The sequence below is a fragment of the Zonotrichia leucophrys genome, chromosome 9 (genome assembly GCF_028769735.1).
Source record: "Zonotrichia leucophrys gambelii isolate GWCS_2022_RI chromosome 9, RI_Zleu_2.0, whole genome shotgun sequence".
NCBI lineage: Eukaryota > Metazoa > Chordata > Aves > Passeriformes > Passerellidae > Zonotrichia > Zonotrichia leucophrys.
Window position 1 is genome coordinate 19,387,221 of NC_088179.1, and position 9,347 is coordinate 19,396,567.

The following is a 9,347-nucleotide window of genomic DNA, read 5'->3' on the forward strand; positions in this document are numbered from 1 at the left end:
GCCAAAAATTCTCGACTTGCAGGAAATGTCACCCAGTCTGGGGTTTCTACACCAAAATGTAATGAGTTTTTTCTTCTTTTTCTTCTTTTTTTAAAAAAAGACATCTTAGCATTTAAAGCACAGCTATAATTGTTCTCAGCTGCAGCTGATGACATTCAGCAAGTCCTGCCAATCCAACTGCAAGTGCCCAAGCCCAGGCAGCAGGAATCCAGGAGTGTTCCCATGTGAGAGGAGTACTTGCCAAATATTGTGAATAAGTTCTGGGTCAGAGGAGGAGCAGATTTCCATTCTCAGGGGTGGCACTTCAGGGCTGAGCTCTGAGATGGTAATTTTTCCTTCTGATGTTCTCCTTCTCACTCAATTGTGTCCAGCAGTTAGACACAATGCAGGTTTTCCATGTGGGCAAAAAGTTATGTAAGATTTACTTAAACTTTGAAATTATTAATCTGAGGGGTTGTTTTTAAAGAAGTATGGGTTTTTCATTATTTGTTTTCAAATGCTTTGGGTTTTGAATTTATGGGATTTGTAAATATTTCTGAATTTCTGTCCTCATGGTATGAAGGAAATCACATTTGTTCATTGTATCATATACTGGGGTAAAAGCACCTTTAGCAGTATCAGTCTGCTAATTTTCTTTATGAAATTAATCAATGTAAATTGTTCCAGATAGACCTATTTCTGTTTCCCCAGAGATTTCCTGTTCTTTCCTTTGTGCTGTCTGTCACCAGTCAAACTAAAAATGAAAAGCAGACCCCAAAGCCATAGGGAGACACAAGTTACAGACGTGCAGCAACGATTAAACTTCATTGCAGATGGGGAAGGAGACAAACACAGCAATTGAAAAACCACCCTTTTCTAAACAATAGAAAAATCACTTAAGGGAAATCTTCAGGCTATGTTTCTCAAAGGTTGTTTTAAGAGGCTGGAATCCAGTAGTTTTGAATTTGCAGAATCCTGGATGTGACTTAGCCATGTCCCATGATTTAAATGATAATAGATGTTCTGGGCAAGTCTAGTAAACCAGGTATGCACTGGGCTGTGCACATGCACAGGAGTGGAACGTGTGCACATATATTTGCCATTATTGATTGTTTTATAGATTTTTTTTTCTCTGATGATTTAGCAATATCTAAATGCAGCAAAGTGTGGGTGAAAATAACTATTGCAAGAAGTGAGTAGTGCTGGAATTCAAAAATCTTTATTAGGAGACAAAATCCCAGAGCATCGTTCTCCCACATGGGAATGGAAAGGCACAAGGGGTAATTAATCATTGAGGGGCAAAACAGCATTCAGTATTTGCTTGTGCTTGCCCTTGAACCACTGATTCTCCACCTGATGAGCAGCTCAGCATGTGGCATCTTTGCAACTTGTAGGATTGTTTTGGAATAAAGGAGCACAGGATTTGTTAGATTTTAAAGCTCAATGATTTTCTTTTTTTAATTAGCAGTAAAGCATTAAGGCACTTCAGATGCAAACTCTAACACTAAATGGGGTTTACTCTGCATTTATGGCTAGTGAATAAAGATTGCACAAAGGTGGTAACTTTTGATTTTGCATTAACCCAGCTTGGCTCTGCAGTAGGTGCTGAGCTCATGTGATGAGAAATGAATCAATTGCTGTCTGTGCCTTGCAGTGGTTGTCCCCAGTGAAATAATCTAAACCTGTCAGATGGTGACAGCTTGCTCTACCTTCACAAATAACACCATTTTTGAGAAATCAAGGACTGCTGATATTGCTGTAATAGATCTAAAAGTGCATACTGATGTGATCTGCCACTTCTGCAAGATGGAATTTGAAGCTGCTAATACACAGAATATTTCTGCTGCTTCAGCTTCTCATCTCAGAAATGTGGATTGGATCTTTGAAAGAGTTCAGCACTGAACAAATCTCCATCTTGTCTAGTTCTGATACTTGGATCATAATACATGAAAGCTGATTTTAAATAAAAGCTTCCACACCATAAAAGCTACAACAAGCTTAAGAAACTGCCTGGAGAACATCCCTTGAGTGTCCCAAATATGTGGTACTGAAATGTGGAGTCTACCAACTCTATTACAGCTTGTGCAAACAAAAGCAAAGGTACTGGAGCACTTCTCATCTCCCAGAGCTCTAAAGAGTTTTCAGCACTCAGCCACAATCCTTTGTGTTTGAATAGAGCTTGGCAAATGTGAGGCATTTTCAGTGTTTTGGCCAAAAATGTAAACTGAAGGGGGAAAATCTGAATTGCAATCCAAGCAAGATGGCTGTTACTGATGGTATTCAGCTTTGCAATGGATGGAGAGGCAGTGATCAGACTTGGAAAAACTTTACTTTTGTTAAGCAGAAGCTGGTTGTTCAACACAAATTGAAATACTTCAATTTCATGAGAATTGGTTTGGCTTTATCCAAACATAGGCAAAAAGAAGGCATTGAATAAAGAAAATGCCAGTTGAAAATGAAAAGCTGAAAAATCTGATTTTTAAGCATTCTGAAAAAAAACCCACTCTTTTCTTAATGATTTTTTTTTTTCCTTTTGGCACAATTTTAGGTTTAGCTGACAGTATTGAATAACCATTTGGGGATGAATTCACTTTTTATCAGGATGTTGTCTGCCCGCCTTTACCTTGAAGAGTTCGTGCAGGGCCAGTGGGAGAAGGGCAGGGGCTGCTGTGACTGTGCTGTTAAAAGAAAGATCATAAAGCCTTTAATGGAGAGCTTAAACAAAAACAAGTGAATGAGCTTTGAGCTTCATTTCCAGCCACAATGAAATAAACATTGGTCAGCTTTAAGAGAGCATCCCTGTCAAAATGATACTTAAAGATTTGTGAAAATTCTTTCATGAATTGTTCATTCATGTTATTTGTTCTTTTTTTGTGTGTGGCTTGAGCACAGCTGTAAATCTAAGTAAACAGCATCTAGCTGTGTGTGGCTCTGTTCTAAATACAGTGCAACAGAAAAAGTTTAATTTCTCCATAAGGTCTCTTGAGACTCAATGTATTTTTGAAACACCATTGGCTGCCCTGACACTGTGACAGCAGCCAGTTGTTTTAAAGGAGATTTGCTTGCTGGAAATGGTGCAGTTGACCTTGGTGCTGTTGTACTTTCAGTAGGAAAAGGTGGTCAGAGGCTAAAATGATGCCTGACAGAGGAAGAAAAGGCATTTTATTAGGCTAAAATTTCAGCTGTTCTGATAAAAGTGAAGAAGTAGTGCTTAAGTGCAAAGAGCAGGTGAAGAGTAAACACAATGAGGCTGTAGAGGAGCACACACCTGGTCATTGCAGCTGACATTTCTTGCCTTTGCACAGCATCAAGGGGCTCAGCAAGGCTGCACAATCCACACTGCCCATGGCACGTGGGCAGAATTGAGGGGATTTTTCCTTGAGAGTTTTCAGTCTCCAGTGGTTGGCTGACAGGTGGGGTTGGTGCAGTATTTGTGTTTGCATTTGGTGAGGAGCTTTACCACAAAGAGTAAAACAACATGCCCAGAGTAAGAACAGGGCTGAGCTGGAAAAGGACCAGATTTGTTGAGATTCAGATCATTGCTTTTTTTGCCATAAGGTAATTTATCTTCCACTTTGACTTCCACTGTGCATTTAATCAGGTGCTGAGTGAATATCTTACTTTGGAAATCCAAACTAATAATGGACATAAAAATCGTGGTAAATGATAAGATGCAATAAGACAAGTCATATCTTCCATAATGACACCATAATGAACTGAATTTAAAATGAAATCCTATCATGAACAGTCATGCCCCATTAGACAATGAAATTCCTTGTTAAAGTGACTCTTCAAAAGTACTTTGCAAAAAGTGAAAATGAAACAAAATTACACAATGGTTGGAAGCCACTTGCAGCCAGATCCTGGTAATGTTTTGGGGTAAACCCCCATGAGCTTCAGTGAGTATTTTGCTCATTCAAGGACATAAACTCTAAAAGCACTGACTGTGGATTACATGCCACAGAAATAATTTCAGCAAGATTTAACAGCTAATATCACCAATTTATTTTCTAAAATGGTGTACCCATTGAGAGCAGATGGAAAAAGAAGTAAAAAAGAGGGGGGTTAATTTCTTTGCTTTTGGTGATTGCTGCTTTACATGGATCATGCAGAACAGGGAAAAAACACAAAGTCCCCTGGTTTTTAAGCACCACATGCTTTGAAGAAAACATTTCAGGAACAGGAAGTGGGAACATTTCCCAAAAACAACCAAAAGGAGATGCAGGGAATGGAAATGACTGTGGAGGTGCTTGTTTTTGTTGGCAAATGTTCCAGAATAACCTTTTTATAGATGCAAGTACTATTGTCATTGTCATCTTCAAAGGAAATGAAACAAAGCTTTCTCATCAGCAATGATTATTGTGAACTGGAGTTGGCGTGAAAATTTAAATTGCAAAAAATTAACAACAGTGAAGGTCCAACTCCCATGGAGGAACAGCAGGATGTAGGTTCCTATTGCTCATCAGGCCCATTGGCATCCAGCTGAAGGTGTATTAAAATGGGGCCATAAACTCCTAAATCAAACACTTTAAGAATTTTTGCACTTGATATTTTCTTTATTTATAATCTGGATATTTCAAAGTAGTTTGATCTCTTCTGTACTAGGTATTAATCATGGGAGAAATAGATTTCTATGTCCTTTTAAAAAGTTTCTTTTTTTTTTAAGTAAAAGAATTACTGCAAGTGCACATTTCTTTTTCTAGCAGTATTAACAAAAATATCAGATATACAAAGAAAGTGTATTATATTATTGTAGGAATGAGAAGGTTAGGTTTTTTGTTTGTTTTTTTGGGGGGAGATTTTTTTTTTTTTGGTCTTTTATGAGCATCTGTTCTATAGTAATTGCCATGCTTGGGTAATTCATCTAATGATTACAGGGCTGTTGGTAGAGGAAGCTGTAAAGCAGCAAGTAAACACAGGGTTATGTAGCTTTAAAGAAGGCAAAAGAAGAAAATATCCTATTCTGAATGATTCACAATTCTGGATCCCATCAGGCTGCACTTCTGAAAGGGCTGCAGGCTTAGCTGCTGTCATTGTTCCCAGCTGGAGCTCTCATACCAACTTCTTTTGAAATCTGACCATTAGAGCTTGTTTTGATACATCCTTGAGTGTGAACATAAAAGCTGAAGTAATTGTTTCATCAATACTGGTTCATAATTTTAGTCCAAAGCTGTCTGGGGTGCTTGCATACAGGGAATAGCTCTGAAAAGAAGGTAATTGTGTCTCTTATTCAATGTATCTACCTGGCAATGCTATTTAGAATTGCTGTTTGGGGAAGGAAAAGAGAAATGGAGAGGATGCTGTCTAGAAGATTTATATGCTTTTAAAAAATTGGTTAAATTTTAACTCTGTTCATTTGGACAGAGATAAAATGGGGCAGATAGGTTTATTCTCATTTTACTGTGATGAAAATAGATCTTGATTCATGTGTCATTTTCCATGCTGATCTGCTGCTTTTACTTTTGTTGTTTTTGGTTTACAGCAAAGAGAATTGGGGCTTTAGTGTTTGAGTCAACTCCTAATGTAGGCTTGTAGCCAAAAAATCTCTTTGCTAGTCCACCAAAGCATTTGTCAATAAATTCTCAAATGCACAGTTGTTTTGAACCTGAATCCAGTTATTCACCTGCTGTAGGAAGTGTTATGGAGCAGTGAAATTGCAAATTGTTCTTTCATTTTGCTACTCTAGATGGTTAAGCAAAAAAACCCTAAAAAGCTGCATTCCACTTTGAGCAGATCATAGGAAATAATAAACTGGAACTGCAATAAAGCTCCCCAGTAGGGCAAAGGATACAGCACTGACGTGATAATAAAAATACACTAAGCATACTAAACAAAAGCAAGCTCTGCTTTGGCAGGAGGCCTAGGAAGAGTGAACTAAACTAGATCAGAGTTGGCTAAAAGACCAAATGGAGTCAGCAATATTTAGCATAAATAAAACTCCAGCCTTGGAGCTTTTAAATCTCTGCCCATCCTCTGTACATCTTCCTGCTCACAGGTTGAATTTCATCAAAAAACTCTTCTTAAACAAAGATCAAAAAGGAAAATAAAGCCCAATGCGTGAAAAGCATTTTAAACTGGTGAAATTTTAGTTGCAATGTTGTGAGTTAAGTGTAGGGAAATGAAGGAGAAAACCACACCAGTATTCTCAAACGGCAGTGTTGTACCCAAAAGGAAAGTAAGTCAAAATTAAGAGGCAATCTCCATTCTATTTCTACAAGTAGTCCCTTGTATAACATTAAGCACAAGAGGCTGAAGCTCAGGCTGGCATGCTCAGAACCAGCAATTTGGACAGGCTCAGTCCCAGTGCACTTGAGGCACGCTTCATTCATTGACCATAGCCCAGGGGGGCAGCACAGCTCCGTGTGCTGATGTGCATGCTGTGCACTAAAGCCTGCATGGCTGCAGGCTGCTGCTGAGGGAGCAGGCAGGAGAAATGTCCCTCAACAGCCAGCTGACACACCAGGTAACACAGCACAGGCATGTCAGGGCTGCTCCTTGGAGGATTCCATCCCTTGCAGGCAGCTGTTGGGGATGCATAAGGAAATGTTCACGGATGATGTTCATGGTTGTGTTCTCTTACAGTTGTGCCCCTGGGCCAGGGTGCAGAGATAAGGACTGCAGGTGGGAAGGGATGAGTTTTCCTCAGGGATATGAGAATCTGTCACCTAGGCTGGCAGGGTATGGAGGGGAGCACTGCGCACGTCTCATTGTGCTTGGTGGAATGGGAGCGGGAAGTGAAACTTACAGAAGAGAAATTGGAAATATGCTGAGTTGAGTAGAAACTGGATTGAGTAGGAGTAACTGCTGGATTTGTGAGAGAGCATTTTGGAAGGAATGGGTTTTGTGTGTGGAGCTAAATAACTGGTAATATTTTCTATCTGAAAGTGTGTAGAGTTGGCTTTTGAAAGCAGAGAGGAAATGTCAAAGTCTAAGATACTATTAGGGCTGCAGTAGCTGCAGGGGTGAGATGGGGTCCTATAAGTGGGATAAGTGAAGAAGAAATTGCCAGAAATGGCCAGCCAGAAATGTTTTAGGCTCCTGTCTCATTCCTTACTCTGCAAAGTAGCATGGGGACTATTGCTTCCCTTATTTCTGACTGCAGAAAACCCAATAGGCAGCAAAATTTTAGTGAAGAAGTGATGGCAGCTCCGGAAACAGAGTCCATAATGGAAACAACAAAGCAACCTTAACTGCAGCACATATTTTTGCTCCCATAATAGAGATCTGCTATTTTATTTTAGCTACATTAGTGAAAAATAGTGTCTCAAATTTATTTTTCACCTGCTTTCTAAAAGAAACAATAGATATGTGATTGTTGGGTCCTTTTTCTCTCCAGTTACCAGCTAGGAAATTTGGAATAGAAAGTAAATTATGTTCCCAGTATCTTATCTTTGCAAAAAGATTGTGATCAGATGGAGAAGGAGAGACACAGATTAGCCCCCAGGGAACAGGCAGGCTGCACTCCAGCACTGCACACTTGTCCTGTGGAGCTTTTTTGTTTGCTGGGAAGCGTGTTTGCCTCCAGCTTGGCTTCTGCAGAGATTGCTTCTCACCTGCAGAGTTCAGCCCTGGGGCAAAGGGGGAGTGAGGGGAAGGAGAGGGGAACAGAGGTGCTGCTGACAGGGAGTGTGGGCTCAGAGGAGAAAAGACCCAAATCTGTAGGGAACCAGATTTATGGGTTCTGCTGCTTGAGGAACATTTTGTTTACCTGAGGAATAACACCTCAGAGTAAAGCCGTGTTTGTTCCTCCTATAGGGTGGATGAAAGCAGAGCAGCATCCTTTAGACCTCACCAGAGCCCAGCACAGTGTCACAGATCCAACTCTGCATGTGCACCAAGAGTTTTCAGGTTAGTGCACCCTAATCAAAGTGATCAAAGCTGAGGGGCTTGAGTTAGCTTCAATTTAAGCCTTAACTCCTATTTTGGCACATAATGAACTAATTTTTTTGGCAGGTGGATGTCCAAATTCATCGAATGATAGAACCATAGAATGGCTTGTGCTAGAAGGGACCTTAAGGATCATCTCATCCCACCCCCTGCCATGGGCAGGGACACCTCCCACTAGCCCAGCTTGCTCTAAGCCCTGTCCCACCTGGCCTTGGACACTTCCAGAGATGGATGTGCAGCCTGTGCCAGGGCCTCACCAAGGCACTAACTCCTCCCAAGTCAGTGGAGATGAGCAGCATGTTTGAGATGTGGGTCCTCTTCATATTGAAACACTGATAGGCTGGCACAGTGACAATGGCATTTAAATTAGTGCTGTGTGCCCTTCTCAGGCCTCATGCTGGTGTTCCTCATGTCCCACAGCTGTGCCCTGCCGTGGCACTGCACAGGATGGACATTGGCTCAGCTTTAGCTTCTGCTCCAGAACTGAACCCGCAGAATTTCGGGTGGTGATCACAGAGATCCATTTGCCCTTCGTGCTGAGGTGTTTGCTGGGTGCTGCTGGAAACTCCAGAGCTGCCTTTTGTGTTGGCAGGAGGAGTTTGGAATCCTGAGGGGTCAGGCAGCAGGGTCCAGCACGGATCTGGTCCAGCACTGCCTCGATCACCAGCCTTTGATGTATCAGGGCAGAGTGCAGCCTCCTGCTGGGTCCTTGTCAGTGTGAGAGGAGGTGAGGCAGGAGGGAACAGTTGGGTATGAACATGAGGAAACAAACACAAAAATAGCACATCACAAGCAGGGGTTTCAGCATATTCCCTACTTGTAATGTTTTCCCAACTTTTGTGCTTGCCTTAAGGTTTTTAGAAAATGCAGAATATTTTAAAGCATGACTGGCAAGTTTTTAATCAAATCCTGGGTAATCTGTCCTTTTGCTCTAGTCTGAAATGATTTTCTCTAATATTTATCTTCCAGCATATCTCTCCATCTAGTTTTGAACTGCTATAAACTGAATTTCATGTTGTTTCTTCATCCAATATCTAAGGCAAAAATCCTCCCCCTTTTTCCACCTCTATACCTAAATTTGACCAAATATTTTTCTGTTTCCCCTGTAGCTTGGTGTTCATATTAAGTTATGTATTTGTTTAATTCTTACCATAAAAGCTTTATTTTTACTTTCTCTTAAGGATTCCTTTTATTTAATTCCCTTGAAAATGCATACAACTTTTACCAAAAAGGGTAATTTTATTTCTTTTTGCTAGAACTTAAGGAAGAAGGGGAGTGTCTCACATCAGTCCTTTCCTGGTAACTCTGGATTTTAACATCAGGATGGAATCCTAAAAAAATACCTTCCTCCATCCACTGCCTAGGCTAGGAACAAAAATGTTTACATGCTTGCTATTGCCATCATTTATGCAATCTAATTCTACAGTGCTGGGACCACCACTCTATAAATTTCAATTATGCCATTAGCAGTAACTCTTCAC

At 40.5% G+C, this 9,347-nt stretch overlaps 1 long non-coding RNA gene across 1 annotated transcript; it reads left to right on the forward strand.

The window, feature by feature from the left end:
- Positions 1 to 201: 201 nt before the first annotated feature.
- Positions 202 to 8,123, forward strand: LOC135451526 (uncharacterized). Its single transcript, XR_010441353.1, has 3 exons — positions 202 to 325; positions 7,735 to 7,827; positions 7,933 to 8,123. It is a non-coding gene; the product is annotated as an uncharacterized LOC135451526 (long non-coding RNA).
- Positions 8,124 to 9,347: the final 1,224 nt, after the last annotated feature.